At 32.0% G+C, this 17,708-nt stretch overlaps 1 protein-coding gene across 2 annotated transcripts in view; it reads right to left on the bottom strand.

Moving 5' to 3' along the window:
• Window positions 1-17,708, bottom strand: part of LOC130902544 (uncharacterized) — a 126,633-nt gene that overhangs the window by 87,090 nt on the left and 21,835 nt on the right. The window contains exon 1 of one of the 2 annotated variants that reach the window (XM_057814764.1): window positions 12,291-12,423. The exons of the other annotated variant lie outside the window; for it this stretch is intronic. The gene's annotated coding sequence lies outside the window, so the exon portion shown is untranslated. Of the gene's footprint in view, window positions 1-12,290; window positions 12,424-17,708 lie in introns of those variants that run through there. 2 annotated transcript variants of the gene reach the window in all.

The following is a 17,708-nucleotide window of genomic DNA, read 5'->3' as shown; positions in this document are numbered from 1 at the left end:
ATGTAGCAATTCAAACTTTAATTCATTAATTTCGATCATTGCAATAACGGATGTGTCAATTGGTGTATTTCAATACTTTCTTCTTAGCCGTTTTTGCTTGATTAAAAGTTGCAATAGCTTCGCCGTTGATAGTTTCTCATTTTTCAAGATTAAGTTAATGGAAATTATCCCACGCGCATCCCAAAAAACCGACGCCATGACCTTGCTTGTAGAGGGAACGGTCTTTGCGTCCTCTGGAACCGATTCTCTCTCTTTAATCCATTGTTTCGATTGTTCTTTTGGTTCGATTATGAAGTGATGGACCCACGTTTCATCCATGGTTATGAAACAGCGCAAAAATTTATGTGAAACATTCTTCACGACGCTGTTTTTGTTATATCGTGAAAAAATCTTCTGCACAGTTTTCTCATGTCCAAATATTCAGTTAAGATGCTATGTACCGCACTTCTTGGAATGTCTACTATGTCTGCTAGCTCGTACTTAACTTTATTATATTCATAGTAATCAATCACCCTGTATATACATCCAGGAAAAGTTTTTGCTTTTGTATCTATAAGAAAATTCAAACTAAACAAACAAATTAACATTCAAAATATGTTTTCTGGGTGTAGAATGATTATTTCTTCGATTGAATAAGTGGCATTAATCATTTCTCTTTTTTTTTCCTCTCCGCATGTGCTTTTCTTCTTACTACCGTTCTAGATACTGTTCATTCTTATGTAGGACGCAGCATACAAACAGATATTAATCTTTCTCTTACTTATGAAAGAGATTATTCTACAGGTGTCTTTCAGTACCTCGACAAAGCGAAAATGATGTTCACCACATTCTAGGTGTCTTGACTAACAACATTTCGATTCATTCCGTTGATTTATAATAGTCTAGTCGACAAGTTCACATCGATATCAATTAGACAAACTATTACACTGACCGACACGATTTTCGTAACACACCAGATAATATTTATTTAGCTCTAACACGTACCACTTTTCAATAGCTTAATTATCCCTGTTTACATTAACAGGCGATTAATATCGGTAAATGTATTATTCAGAATGATAAATATAAAAATAATGTCGAGTTTCGTAGTAAGCAAAAAGTGATTATGAAGACGAAAATGCCGAGTCAAACGCGCCGCTGCTGCAAAACTTCTCCTGACAAATTTTGCTATATTTGTGAAGAATTTATGGTGAAATCGCAAGCCAGGCATTTTCCGAAAATGTGAAAAAACCTATTTCAAATATTTTGGTACTTTAATTGGAGACCAAGACAAACAGTGGGGCCCCCACATGTGCTGTGTTAGTTGTAGCGTGCAGTGGATAGAATAGGAAGAAAAAAAACATTCCTTTTGCAATTCCAATGGTATGGGGGAGCCCACCAACTATTTTTTTGTCTAAGATAGACTAAAGGTTATTCTAAGAAAGCAAACTACAAAATGGAGTTTCCAAATTTGCTATACGACCTTTTTCCCATAACGAAGTTTTAACACTACCAATTGCGCTTTTAGATCCGAAAAATATTGATGCTGGAGACAACGTATCATCAGTAAGCTCCGAAGAACAATGCACCGACCCTATTTTTACTCCAAGTACCAGTTCCGGCGAGCCACGTTTGATGGTTCGAAGTGAGTTGAATGATTTAGCACTTGATGGATCAAATACCTTTCCCCAATTGAGTGATGCCAAATTAAAGGAATTATTGGATCACAAATAAGAAAATTGAGCTGGACGATGACAATTTCGCAAAAAAAACTCACTAGGCAAGAAATTGGAGCATGGAAGGCATTTGTTTTGGGCAACAAACTACCTACATTTAGTTGATGAACTTCTAGATGCCTACAAATCGAATGTCATTGAAAATTCATTTCCTCCATTTCCATTTGATATTTTTTCCCGAAAATTTGGGAGTTGTCGGTGATTAGCAAAGTGGAAGGTTCCGCCAAGATATTAAAACAATGGAAATTCAGTATCAAGGACGAAGGGATTCGGCCATGACGGGTGATTACTGTTGGTTTTTAGAAAGACAAAGTACAATCCCTCATAAAAGGAAAAAATAGTGCTAATTGATATTTAAAATGATTTTTTTTGTTTTTAATAGATGTGAGGCATGTTTATTAGATGCAAACTATAAATATTGTCTATATAAACGATTTAAAAAACGTGAAATTATTTTTTTAATAAATATTTTACCAATTTTACTGTTCTATATGATGATGTCTAGATCATTGTGCGGAATTTTATTTTTAAAAATCTTAATGAGGAGGAAATTTACTAGAAAAAGTTCCAATTTTCGGGACAGTACCTGCATTATTTATAATTTTAATTGAACGGTGAAAATAGTCATTCGGAAGCGAGTAATTACGGTATAATGTAAATAATGGGTATTCCACAATTAAAACAAGATTTGAATTGATTAGAAATGGGGCTAGTCGAAATTTCCCATGACCATTCCGCATAGATGTGGCTGAATTTCGTTGATGCAACGATGAATCTTCTTCTTTATTGCACGCGTGGTTGTTGACTTGTTAACACGTAGACCCCATAAAAAAATCTAATAATGTCAAATCACACGATCTAGGGGGCCAATTCTGATCATAGAAACGAGTAAACGACTTGGTAATTGAAGTGTTTCGTAGGCTGTATGGCACGTGGCACCGTCTTGTTAAAACCACGTATTGGTAACATTAATAACTGGTATGTATGGCAAAAAATGACACATTGTAGATGCAATTGTTTTTCAATTATCAAAACCCCAAAACCGACAATATTGACGATTAATAAACTCATAATCAAAAAACCCTTTTCGCTGTATTTCAGTTGTTGTGTTAATTATACGACGCAGATATTTATTTCATATATTTTAGTCCGGTCAAATTAGACCAAAAAATTAGAGTAGAGCTACAAGTTTAAAGGTCAAAAAAAGAGTTTTTCGCAATTTTCAGCAAAACGGTGAGTTATATCTTAAAAATATCATAGACAAAAATTGTAGATCATAAAATTATCTACAAAAAACGTATCAATATTTTTTTTCCTACAAGCCACCGTTTCTGAGATATAACGATTCAAAAAGTTGTAAAAATTATAATATTTCAGATTTACTGTAGTATTTAATGGCTATAATGATTGCATAAGAAATACCAAAGCTGCAGAACATCTTCGGCAATTGATAATTTATTTGATGACAGTTCCCACCAGTCAACAGAAATTTCTTACAAATACAACAAGTCTCGTTTATATATTTGTGAAACCATTAAATACGACAACTTTTACAACTTTTTGAATCATTATATCTCAGAAACAGTAGCTTGTAGGAAAAAAAGTATTCATACGTTTTTTGTAGATAATTTTATGATCTACAATTTTCGTTTGAGGTATTTTTATGATAAAACTCACCGTTTTGCTGAAAATTGCGTAAAACTCTTTTTTTTTACCTTTGACCTTGAATCAAATTTTCTCTATACACGGAAATGATGGGAAACTTTCAAATTCTATGTTTAATTGTATTTTAAACAATTTTACTGATTTTCAGCTTGATGGGAATTTATGTAACTTCGAATGTCTAAATTGACCGTACTATTTATCACAGAAAATATATGAAAAAATCGAACTAACCCTGTATATTCGTTGATATGAACGTATTAATTAACTGTCGAAGTTGTTAGGGATCAGAATTAGAATAAGCTTGGTCCTTTATCGTTTTATTCAATCCTATCCAATAATATTCCGTATGAAATTATAGCTGCCTCGTGGGCGACTTTATCCCTAAAGTTGAATCCCACAATTCTATAGAGCGACTCATATTGTAGAGCGATTTTATAGGCCAATCAAATTAGAATTACAAATTTACTCACTCTCTAAAGTTTAGTTTCATAAAAACGATTAAACGCGGCCTCTGTATGGTTCAACTTGAAGGTACCAGCGTGGTAGTAGTTTATATCTTTCTCTAACAGTAGATAATAAACGAGAGCCACAATTAAATTGAAGCTTCGTTATTGGCAACACCACCCATGCAGGAGCCCCTAGACGGGGGATTAGTTTGGGTTAACGCTGGTAAACCAGGCCTTGGCAAACCAATAATGGCCAAAGCCTACGGTTACAGATTTATCTAGGCTGGTTATATCAGGTAATATGTGATAACAATGTAGATGATTTAGAAAACATGTCACGAAACCTAACCTAACCTAAATGGAGAATGGGAACTGCCGCGCATGCTTTGGTCCGCTTCATTGTATCAGGGCCACAGATCTATATCAGGACATCAGACTTACGCACAGATCTTTACTATGAATGATACGAAGTGGAGAAAATTTATTTATATTTTAAGTATGTTTTATAAAAGAATATTTCCCCCATTTCGTATCGTTCATAGTAAAGATCTGTGCGTAAGTCTTCAATGTCCTGATATAAATCTGTGGCCCTGATACAATGAACCGGCCTAAAGCATTCGCTTTACGACAATGACAACTTATTTAATTTAATATTGAATTAAACTGACCATATATTTATATAAGCTGACAAATTATCAGCGAATGCTTATCTATCGGGCATAGATGGAATTTTTTATTTTTTTCATGAATGAAGTGATAAAATTTCTCAATGACTTTGATACACTTTAACCCTTAATGAAAAATTCGTAAAAGTCAGACTGATTTTTATGACCAATTTCTCACCTTTCAGCTGGTATAATTTCACACATGCGGCGATAAGATGGCGGAACCAAGATTGCAAAAAAAAAAAATAATGAAACGGATCACACAGGAGAGAAGAAAGAGAAGAAGGTGGAAAAATATATTATACGAAATATATGAAACCTAGTTGAATAAATGACAAACCGTGACAAAGATTTTGACAGAATTTAAATGTAAAAATGAAACATCAATATTTTGTAGATGGTTTATCGGGATTAAGAGCCTCAATATAAAATTGCGTTGTTGCAAGGCACGTTTAATTATCAAATTTGATACGCTCCGTTTCTCACGCGAGTTTTTTCATCTCATATTTTCTATATTTTTTCTATCACGTGATTCGTGTTTTAAATTTTTTGTCCATCTTTTGATAAATAACCCACGCAATAAATTTCGAGAAAACTCGTATATACGGGGGTAGGTTGATGAGAAAGTGACTTACTTAGCAACGAACGTACTAAAGATAAAATATCAAAAAAATACCCGTGGATACGTGGATAGGATAATAAAAAAGAAGAATTATAAACTGGATACAATAATTGAATACAGAAACCTATAAAAATTAACGGATTAATATATGCAGATACATTTAAGAAAATGGAAGATAAAACAAATAAAAACTTTAGAATGGAAATAAATATAAAGAAATACCAAAAGGTTAGGCATGTGGAAGATTTAATAATTAAAGATGGAAGACTACATAGAGTAAGCTTTTGATTACCTGGGAATCATTTTCACAGGTGACGTAAAAATAAAAGTAAAAGAAACTTGGGTAATGAGCAAAAAGACAAAGTAGAATAGTAGCAGTAGAAATGGAACAACTAAGGATAAAACCAGGGAAAATGAGGATGGATACGATAAGAACTTAGGTAATTTTAGATAAGCTCAAACAGGATTCGGTAGGAAACAAAATAGTTGAAAGATGTTTAAACTGGTAGAGGCACATGGAGAGAAAAATATCACAAAGTACGAGGCATATTTTTTAAGTAAGTACCGTTTTGCGATTCCGCCGCCGCAACCCCAAGGTCGGCGTTCCGCACATGCGCGCTGGTTACATACATCTCTTGTCTACGTACTGACGCCATTACAGTCTGATTCTGAACATTGTGTACGTTGTTTACTGAGTGTTTAAGATGCCTCCGACAATCGTGAGTCCCGCCGATTGTGAAGTACGGGCGTAAAACCGATCGATATTCATCGTGAGATCTGTGAAGAAGAAGAAACAACAATCCATGGAATGGCGACATTCATCATCACCCAAAAAAGTGAAGTTTAAGCGAACAATTTCCGCCCGGAAAATTATGTGCACAGTTTTTTGGGACAGAAAAGAAGTATTGCCAGTGGAGTTTAGGACTCGTAATGAGACGATCAATGCAGTGTCTTATTGTGAGACATTGAACAATTTTTTCAATGGGAAACTCTAAATCATCCTTCCTTACAGCCCTGATCTGGCGCCCGGCGACTACCATTTGTTCCTGCACTTGAAGAAACACCTGGGGGGTTAGCGTCTTCAAGACGATAACGAAGTCAAAACAGTTGTGATATACGGTGGTTAACAAGAAGTCAGTCGGCAGAATTTTATGAGGAGGGTATTCAAAAACTGGTGCCATGTTATGACAATGATGATGTTATGACCTCAATATTCACGGAAATTATGCAGAAAAGTAGATTAAGGTACAGGCTTTTATGTAAAAAATAAAATTATTGCGATATCTTTGCTCTTCTTTTTTTAATTCCAAAACGGTACTTACTTAAAAAATATGCCTCGTATAATAAAACAGTGACAGAAGCAAAAAGAAAAAAAGGCTACAACAAGTGGTCCAGGCAAGGCAAGCGCCTCTCAGGAAATTTTGAAAAAAATTTCATGCCGAAAATATTTTCGGAAATAAATCAAACTCTAAGTAGATTTATACGTGAAAATTTGGCTTTTATAAAATCGCTGATGGGCTTTTATGAAATCGCTGATGGGCTTTATAAAATCGTTGATGGGCTTTTATAAAATATTTGATGGGCTTTTATGGAATCGTTGATAGATTTATAAAATCATGGTTAGGCTATTATAAAATCGTTGATGGGCTTTTATAAAATCGTTGATGGGCTTTTATAAAATCGCTGATGGGCTTTTATGGAATCGTTGATGGGCTTTTATAAAATCGTTGATGGGCTTTTATAAAATCGTTGATGGGCTTTTATAAAATCGCTGATGGGCTTTTATGGAATCGTTGATGGGCTTTTATAAAATCGTTGATGGGCTTTTATAAAATCGTTGATGGGCTTTTATAAAATCGTTGATGGGCTTTTATAAAATCGTTGATGGGCTTTTATAAAATATTTGATGGGCTTTTATGGAATCGCTGATGGGCTTGTATAAAATATTTGATGGGCTTTTATGGAATCGCTGATGGGCTTTATAAAATCGTTGATGGGCTTTTATAAAATCATGGTTAGGCTATTATAAAATCATGGTTAGGCTATTATAAAATCGTTGATGGGCTTTTATAAAATCGTTGATGGGCTTTTATGAAATCGCTGATGGGCTTTATAAAATCGTTGATGGGCTTTTATAAAATATTTGATGGGCTTTTATGGAATCGCTGATGGGCTTGTATAAAATATTTGATGGGCTTTTATGGAATCGCTGATGGGCTTTATAAAATCGTTGATGGGCTTTTATAAAATCATGGTTAGGCTATTATAAAATCATGGTTAGGCTATTATAAAATCGTTGATGGGCTTTTATAAAATCGTTGATGGGCTTTTATGAAATCGCTGATGGGCTTTATAAAATCGTTGATGGGCTTTTATAAAATATTTGATGGGCTTTTATGGAATCGTTGATAGATTTATAAAATCATGGTTAGGCTATTATAAAATCGTTGATGGGCTTTTATAAAATCGTTGATGGGCTTTTATAAAATCGCTGATGGGCTTTTATGGAATCGTTGATGGGCTTTTATAAAATCGTTGATGGGCTTTTATAAAATCGTTGATGGGCTTTTATAAAATCGCTGATGGGCTTTTATGGAATCGTTGATGGGCTTTTATAAAATCGTTGATGGGCTTTTATAAAATCGTTGATGGGCTTTTATAAAATCGTTGATGGGCTTTTATAAAATCGTTGATGGGCTTTTATAAAATCGTTGATGGGCTTTTATAAAATCGTTGATGGGCTTTTATAAAATATTTGATGGGCTTTTATGGAATCGCTGATGGGCTTGTATAAAATATTTGATGGGCTTTTATGGAATCGCTGATGGGCTTTATAAAATCGTTGATGGGCTTTTATAAAATCATGGTTAGGCTATTATAAAATCATGGTTAGGCTATTATAAAATCGTTGATGGGCTTTTATAAAATCGTTGATGGGCTTTTATAAAATCGTTGATGGGCTTTTATAAAATATTTGATGGGCTTTTATGGAATCGTTGATAGATTTATAAAATTGTGGTTGGGCTTTTATAAAATCGTGGTTGGGCTTTTATGAAATCGCTGATGGGTTTTATAAAACCGTTGATGGGCTTTTATAAAATCGTGGTTGGGCTTTTATGAAATCGCTGATGGGCTTTATAAAATCGTTGATGGGCTTTTATAAAATATTTGATGGGCTTTTATGGAATCGTTGATAGATTTATAAAATCATGGTTAGGCTATTATAAAATCGTTGATGGGCTTTTATAAAATCGTTGATGGGCTTTTATAAAATCGCTGATGGGCTTTTATGGAATCGTTGATGGGCTTTTATAAAATCGTTGATGGGCTTTTATAAAATCGTTGATGGGCTTTTATAAAATCGCTGATGGGCTTTTATGGAATCGTTGATGGGCTTTTATAAAATCGTTGATGGGCTTTTATAAAATCGTTGATGGGCTTTTATAAAATCGCTGATGGGCTTTTATGGAATCGTTGATGGGCTTTTATAAAATCGTTGATGGGCTTTTATAAAATCGCTGATGGGCTTTTATGGAATCGTTGATGGGCTTTTATAAAATCGTTGATGGGCTTTTATAAAATCGTTGATGGGCTTTTATAAAATCGTTGATGGGCTTTTATAAAATCGTTGATGGGCTTTTATAAAATCGTTGATGGGCTTTTATAAAATCGTTGATGGGCTTTTATAAAATATTTGATGGGCTTTTATGGAATCGCTGATGGGCTTGTATAAAATATTTGATGGGCTTTTATGGAATCGCTGATGGGCTTTATAAAATCGTTGATGGGCTTTTATAAAATCATGGTTAGGCTATTATAAAATCATGGTTAGGCTATTATAAAATCGTTGATGGGCTTTTATAAAATCGTTGATGGGCTTTTATAAAATCGTTGATGGGCTTTTATAAAATATTTGATGGGCTTTTATGGAATCGTTGATAGATTTATAAAATTGTGGTTGGGCTTTTATAAAATCGTGGTTGGGCTTTTATGAAATCGCTGATGGGTTTTATAAAACCGTTGATGGGCTTTTATAAAATCGTGGTTGGGCTTTTATGAAATCGCTGATGGGCTTTATAAAATCGTTGATGGGCTTTTATAAAATATTTGATGGGCTTTTATGGAATCGTTGATAGATTTATAAAATCATGGTTAGGCTATTATAAAATCGTTGATGGGCTTTTATAAAATCGTTGATGGGCTTTTATAAAATCGCTGATGGGCTTTTATGGAATCGTTGATGGGCTTTTATAAAATCGTTGATGGGCTTTTATAAAATCGTTGATGGGCTTTTATAAAATCGCTGATGGGCTTTTATGGAATCGTTGATGGGCTTTTATAAAATCGTTGATGGGCTTTTATAAAATCGTTGATGGGCTTTTATAAAATCGTTGATGGGCTTTTATAAAATCGTTGATGGGCTTTTATAAAATCGTTGATGGGCTTTTATAAAATCGTTGATGGGCTTTTATAAAATATTTGATGGGCTTTTATGGAATCGCTGATGGGCTTGTATAAAATATTTGATGGGCTTTTATGGAATCGCTGATGGGCTTTATAAAATCGTTGATGGGCTTTTATAAAATCATGGTTAGGCTATTATAAAATCATGGTTAGGCTATTATAAAATCGTTGATGGGCTTTTATAAAATCGTTGATGGGCTTTTATAAAATCGTTGATGGGCTTTTATAAAATATTTGATGGGCTTTTATGGAATCGTTGATAGATTTATAAAATTGTGGTTGGGCTTTTATAAAATCGTGGTTGGGCTTTTATGAAATCGCTGATGGGTTTTATAAAACCGTTGATGGGCTTTTATAAAATCGTGGTTGGGCTTTTATGAAATCGCTGATGGGCTTTATAAAATCGTTGATGAGCTTTTATAAAATATTTGATGAGCTTTTATGGAATCGTTGATAGATTTATAAAATCATGGTTAGGCTATTATAAAATCGTTGATGGGCTTTTATAAAATCGTTGATGGGCTTTTATAAAATCGCTGATGGGCTTTTATGGAATCGTTGATGGGCTTTTATAAAATCGTTGATGGACTTTTATAAAATCGCTGATGGGTTTTATAAAACCGTTGATGGGCTTTTATAAAATCGTGGTTGGGCTTTTATGAAATCGCTGATGGGCTTTATAAAATCGTTGATGAGCTTTTATAAAATATTTGATGAGCTTTTATGGAATCGTTGATAGATTTATAAAATCATGGTTAGGCTATTATAAAATCGTTGATGGGCTTTTATAAAATCGTTGATGGGCTTTTATAAAATCGCTGATGGGCTTTTATGGAATCGTTGATGGGCTTTTATAAAATCGTTGATGGGCTTTTATAAAATCGTTGATGGGCTTTTATAAAATCGTTGATGGGCTTTTATAAAATCGTTGATGGGCTTTTATAAAATCGCTGATGGGCTTTTATGGAATCTTTGATGGGCTTTTATAAAATCGTTGATGGGCTTTTATGAAATCGCTGATGGGCTTTATAAAATCGTTGATGGACTTTTATAAAATCGCTGATGGGCTTTTATGGAATCGTTGATGGGCTTTTATAAAATCGTTGATGGGCTTTTATAAAATCGTTGATGGGCTTTTATAAAATCGTTGATGGGCTTTTATAAAATATTTGATGGGCTTTTATGAAATCGCTGATGGGCTTTATAAAATCGTTGATGGACTTTTATAAAATCACTGATGGGCTTTTATGGAATCGTTAATGGGCTTTTATAAAATCGTTGATGGGCTTTTATAAAATCGTTGATGGACTTTTATAAAATCGCTGATGGGCTTTTATGGAATCGTTGATGGGCTTTTATAAAATCGTTGATGGGCTTTTATAAAATCGTTGATGGGCTTTTAGTTGAAATATATACTTTCTAATGGTGAAAAAAGTTCTGAAGAAAATGCAAAAAAAACGAGAAAAATTGTACTAAATGATTTGATTTCGTTTTCATTTACATTTTTTAAGAAAATTTACCTCAGAATATTTTATACTATCAGAAGGTAGATATTTCGATGAACAAAAAGCCCACCGACATTTTTAAAATATCTGATATTTTGACGTGGAAGTTTTCGATTGAAAATTGGGGTGAATTTTCGATAAGTAATTTTTTAGTTTAGGTTGCATTCTCCAGATTTCCTTGAAATTTTAGTATGTTATGGAGAAAATTATGCTGATTAATTCTATATGTATATATATATATATATATATATATATATATATATATATATATATATATATGTAAAGGGCGCGGAAATTATTCCTTCACATACTTTTTTGAGGTTAAAAATTTAGATAGGTTAGACTCTTATTATCGTCAGTATTTTGGGGAATTTCTATTTAAAATACATTATTCATATTCAAATAGAATTGAATCATTTATTGAAGAAATGCCACGAATGTATCTAATAGAAATTGAGGATTATTTGTACGTGTAAATAAATGATTATTGTTAGAAATTGATTTGTGTCATTACATTAATCGTAACTGATTATATTTAATGTTGGAGAGGATTGGAGGGGAGGGTTTTATTAAAAGATAGTCTAAATTTTTAACAGTAAGACCCCCCACCCGCCCCTAATACTCACCAACATTAAGAACTTGCAAAATATCAACTATTCAAGATAGTGTACATTTTCTAATGTTCAAATCTTAAAAACCACGTGAAGGAATGTTTTCCGCACCGAACATATATACATATTCTTTTTCAGCATAAAAAACTGTATAACATACTAAAATTTCAACGAAATCGGGCGTATGCAACCCAAACTAAATAATTCCAAAAAAAAAATATTATAAACCAAAACAATTACAATGTACTTGGGAATTTCGTACAAAAATAAAGCAAATAGAAAACCAAAAATTTGGTTATTTGAATTTTTAACATAAATTATGTGAGGAATTTTTTATCGATAAATTTGCTAATTAACTGTGTCAAATAGGACTTCAAGTGTTACCACAAATCGAAATGAAATATTTTTTGACCCTTCAAAACCTACACCCTTCAACATTCCGACCTCAGATCGCCGGTAAACTATTTTTCTTCTAATTTTTATTACGTTCCAATGAATTTTATCCTATTACTATTTTCTTTCATTTCATTTAAGTTTCTGTTGTAAATAAAAAAATATCGCATTCTTAACTAGCTTTATGATTAAAAAAAAACGTACCAAAAATGATAAACGACCATTTCTGCTTATTTAAAAGATTTCACTAAACAATTTGAGAAAGAAACTACGAATAATACGACGTCTCATTAGGCCGCTTTTTGAGAGTTTACTCGAATCGAGTCCTCCCGTCGAGAGTTTAGCCGACATACTACTCCAACTGGCTCTATACTGTTTTGTTGAAAATACCATTGTGATTGAGAGCTGGGCGAGGGGTTGTTACAAACACGACAACGTTTTTTCTACGGAAACATTTGTGATAATAAACTAGAAACATTTTAATATATATAAATCAATAAGAAAATAATTTTTAGGTTATAAAATTTAATATCAACTATTTAATTTGAATTTATTAAAAAATCGGTATATTGTAAAGCCTTTTTTACTATTTTTTCAAACAAAAAACTCATTTTTATCTTTATAATTCAACGAGAAGACCGAGGAGAAATTTTGAAATTCTTCTTGTATCTTTTGTTGGTGTATTAACTAGAATGAAATTACGAGATAAAATTTCGAGAAACTGTTCGTTTTAAAGTTGTTTATTTCTACTTATATATAGTCTAGTTATATAGTCCACATAACTAACAGATAATAAAAAAAACTCGTTTCCGAAACTTCCGGGAGTTACTTCACGTAATAACCGTACCCATCTCTATTATAAGAATACTTCCGACAGAATATAGTGAATAAGGATTTCGCGCATGTGTTGCAATCACAAAGGATACCAGCGGAAGGGCAAAGCGACGTTCATTTTATGATCAATTATCTAAGTTTTTTATTTTAGTATTTTCTTCTACTTTTTGACTAATCCTTAATCCCATTATCCGTCAGATTTTATTAAACGCCATGTAGGTGGTTAACGTACCAAAGGAAATGCTCTGGACTTATAAAATTATTTATAGAGTATACGAGAGTGGTAAGAAAAATAAAACGACTTGATATGTGTCCATATAACAAGCATATTTTCGTATTACTATTCTTAGGTTATATTACACGAGCCATGGGCCAATGTAAAATCTATTATTATTATCAAAGTTGCTTTTCGTCTACATACTTTCTGCATCTTCCATAAAAACTAAACTCACGCTTGCGCATTAATTTGTAGACAATATACATAATGCACTAATAGTTTATTCAATGATTTGTTTACATTGTTAGTAATATTAGTTTGACGTTTAGATAACGCCATCTAGCGGCAATAATAACATTATTATAAGAACAGTTTAAATCACTGCAGGTAGATCAATGTAAGAATGAAACAACGCCCTCTCCCATTCACTTTGTTAATTCAATTTCTTCGTGTTTATATATTTTGTATTACTGCATTTATTCTTCTAAACAACATCAAGTTTATAGAAATCGGTTAAACAGAACCGGACTTATAGGTATTTTTTCATAGCTAGTTTCCCACTCTCCCCCACTTTGTGGAATTAAAAATGCGCAGAATTTGTTGTAGAATTCGATTATCCTGCCACTAAATTAGATAAATTCCAATTTTATATTTTTAGTTTCTGAAAATTATCCGTTACTGAGATATAACCGACGACCGTTCTTAGTTGTCCACCCGGTATATTGAAGATTCTTGATTATGTCTCATTTTTATACTACGTCGTTAGCACAATTTTGAACTGTGTAAAAAAATATTTCTTATTCGGGTACGCATCGTATATAATCAAGGTTAAGTTTACGTGAAAATACGTTCCGCAACAAAAACTTGCTCAAGGCTAAATCATATTTTTTATAATTCTGTTTTCTGTCTTGACAAGATTTGATATAAAATCTTTATGTATATGTAATAGTCCAAGAAAAGTGGTTCTCAAAAACAAATTATCTTGGTTATTATTTGCAAATGGAATGCAACCTATTTTTGGTCATTCAGATCGTAATATTAATATTTTTTATCGTAATTTCCCTCATCTACCCAAAATTACCATCGAATATCTTTTTTTTTATTCAAGCAACGGAATGTTTTATTGTTGTAGATCCTGTACATGTTCTGTCATCATACTCATGCGCAGTTTGAAACTGTGCGTTTCCGGTGCGACTAAAGCACGTTCGTTTTGATGGAACTAATTCCGAAAGTGAATATGTCTAACGTATCCTCGGATCCGGGTCCGTGCGCATTCGTTCTAATTTCAATTTTTGTGATTTTACATTTGAGTTGGCGACGTACTTCCAATTCAAAATCGTGGTAGTTGACTTTGAACTTAGATATCAAGGATAAATCTTAATTATCCTTCAATATTATATACATTTTATGTTAGTTAGCTTAAATGTCAAACTAAATGTTCATAAATCGTTCCTGTAGGTCTGAACAAAGCATGCGCATTTGACACGTCCATAAGATATTCGGAATGTGTTCAATGTGTGACTAATCCGAACGAAGCTGATATGTTTGGCTATCGTATAAATGGTCGTTAAATATTTGTTTTTGAAAGACAATACCATTCAATGGCCTATATCATTAAAAAAATCTTTTTTTAACTCTTTCCGACTCATTTGGCAGCATATAAATTTATCATTCACACTCAATTTACATTTCGAAGAATGATCAAAACACTGAAAATTAATTTTATTATCTACTCTTAGTTATTTCACCGGCCCTTCCGATCAATTTTAGCTCTACTTTGTAACATTAACTGTAATTAACACAACGCAATTTTAGAATTGAATCGTGTTTGTTTGGATACGTGTCCATTCACGAAACCAAAATTACCTGCTCGTGTTATTTAAATAAACTTTTTATTTATATTATAATGAAAACGTGCTATTGTTTTATATATACATTAATAAAATGGCGTGTTCTACTTTTTGTTAATCAAATATTACTGCACATGAGAATTTGTAGTCTTAATACGTTGATATACGAGGGTTATTTGAAATATTTCCGATCTCACAACGAAACGTCATTTTTTATAATTATTTTTATTTCGAAACACAGTTCAACTGAAACTTTAGAAAATTGAAAGTAAAACGGTTAGAAGATGCTTTATTAATGGAGGGAACCACTCCATGGTCAGAAATAACTTTGTCAATGGAAGAAGATCTTACAGGGTCTAATTATTACAATAAAAGTGAGTTAAACTGCAGGAAACTGATACTGAGACAGTTTGAAGAGGCTTTATTGATTGGGGAACTTCCTCCTTGGTTAGAAGTAGCTTCATCAAAAAAAAAGATCTTATAGGATCTAATTAAACAAAAAGAGTTATGGAAACCGAAGTAAACTGAAACGAAGACAGTCAAAGTCAAAGAATGTTCAAAATTTATTCTTATATGTTATCCATATAATAAAATGATGAATATTGTACTGTATCCAGTGATACAAATATAAAATGATCGATTTGAAAATCCCACATTCGTAGAAACAATTAGCAGAACGCTAAAATCACCCCACGGCGAATTCAATGAAATTTTTTATGTGAAATTGGTGGCAATGAGTTTACCGACACGCCGTTGGCAGTTTTCAATCCCAAATGTAAAGAATCAGAATTAATTTCCGAATCATTCGTAGCAGATACAAAAAATATTTGATATAAAACTCGTTTATACATCGAAATTTCAAGGGGCATTTCTAGTTTACCACGTATACGATTCATATTGAGCTGGTAAATTTCTCATTGCGTCAGAATCCATTTTGGTGAAACAATAGATATAACAACACATATTAATGCAATAATCAATGGTCGAGACAATAGAAAATGACTGTGTAATGTGTATGGGATCCCTTAACAATTCACAAACTTGTGAGACAAAAAAAAAACGAAAAAACCCACTAAATTATCAAGTAAACGACCCACAAGTGAATTACAACTATGAATTATTTGAATTTTTAGATAAATATTCTTAATTTTTGTATAATAAAGTGACTTTTTAAGGAAAGTCATGTCTGACAGTTTGTTTTCGTTATAACGTTGACTATTTAATCTGTAATCTGACTATTGTGATGTTTGTCCTATATAAAAAACGAAAAAACTCACTAAATTATCAAGTAATCGACCCACAAGTGAATTACAACTATGAATTATTTGAATTTTTAGATAAATATTCTTAATTTTTGTATAATGAAATGACTTTTTAAGGGAAGTCATGTCTGACAGTTTGTTTTCGTTATAACGTTGACTATTTAATCTGTAATCTGACTATTGTGATGTTTGTCCTATATAAAAAACGAAAAAACCCACTAAATTATAAAGTAATCGACCCACAAGTGAATTACAACTATGAATTATTTGTATTTTTGGATAAATATTCTTAATTTTTGTATAATAAAGTGACTTTTTAAGGGAAGTCATGTCTGACAGTTTGTTTTCGTTATAACGTTGACTATTTAATCTGTAATCTGACTATTGTGATGTTTGTCCTATATAAAAAACGAAAAAACCCACTAAATTATAAAGTAATCGACCCACAAGTGAATTACAACTATGAATTATTTGTATTTTTGGATAAATATTCTTAATTTTTGTATAATAAAGTGACTTTTTAAGGGAAGTCATGTCTGACAGTTTGTTTTCGTTATAACGTTGACTATTTAATCTGTAATCTGACTATTGTGATGTTTGTCCTATATAAAAAACGAAAAAACCCACTAAATTATAAAGTAATCGACCCACAAGTGAATTACAACTATGAATTATTTGTATTTTTGGATAAATATTCTTAATTTTTGTATAATAAAGTGACTTTTTAAGGGAAGTCATGTCTGACAGTTTGTTTTCGTTATAACGTTGACTATTTAATCTGTAATCTGACTATTGTGATGTTTGTCCTATATAAAAAACGAAAAAACCCACTAAATTATAAAGTAATCGACCCACAAGTGAATTACAACTATGAATTATTTGTATTTTTGGATAAATATTCTTAATTTTTGTATAATAAAGTGACTTTTTAAGGGAAGTCATGTCTGACAGTTTGTTTTCGTTATAACGTTGACTATTTAATCTGTAATCTGACTATTGTGATGTTTGTCCTATATAAAAAACGAAAAAACCCACTAAATTATAAAGTAAACGACCCACAAGTGAATTACAACTATGAATTATTTGAATTTTTAGATAAATATTCTTAATTTTTGTATAATAAAGTGACTTTTTAAGGAAAGTCATGTCTGACAGTTTGTTTTCGTTATAACGTTGACTATTTAATCTGTAATCTGACTATTGTGATGTTTGTCCTATATAAAAAACGAAAAAACCCACTAAATTATAAAGTAATCGACCCACAAGTGAGTTACAACTATGAATTATTTGTATTTTTTGATTAATATTCTTAATTTTTGTATAATAAAGTGACTTTTTAAGGGAAGTCATGTCTGACAGTTTGTTTTCGTTATAACGTTGACTATTTAATCTGTAATCTGACTATTGTGATGTTTGTCCTATATAAAAAACGAAAAAACCCACTAAATTATAAAGTAAT

This window comes from Diorhabda carinulata, chromosome X (genome assembly GCF_026250575.1).
Source record: "Diorhabda carinulata isolate Delta chromosome X, icDioCari1.1, whole genome shotgun sequence".
NCBI lineage: Eukaryota > Metazoa > Arthropoda > Insecta > Coleoptera > Chrysomelidae > Diorhabda > Diorhabda carinulata.
This window is presented reverse-complemented; position numbering and strand designations above follow the sequence as displayed.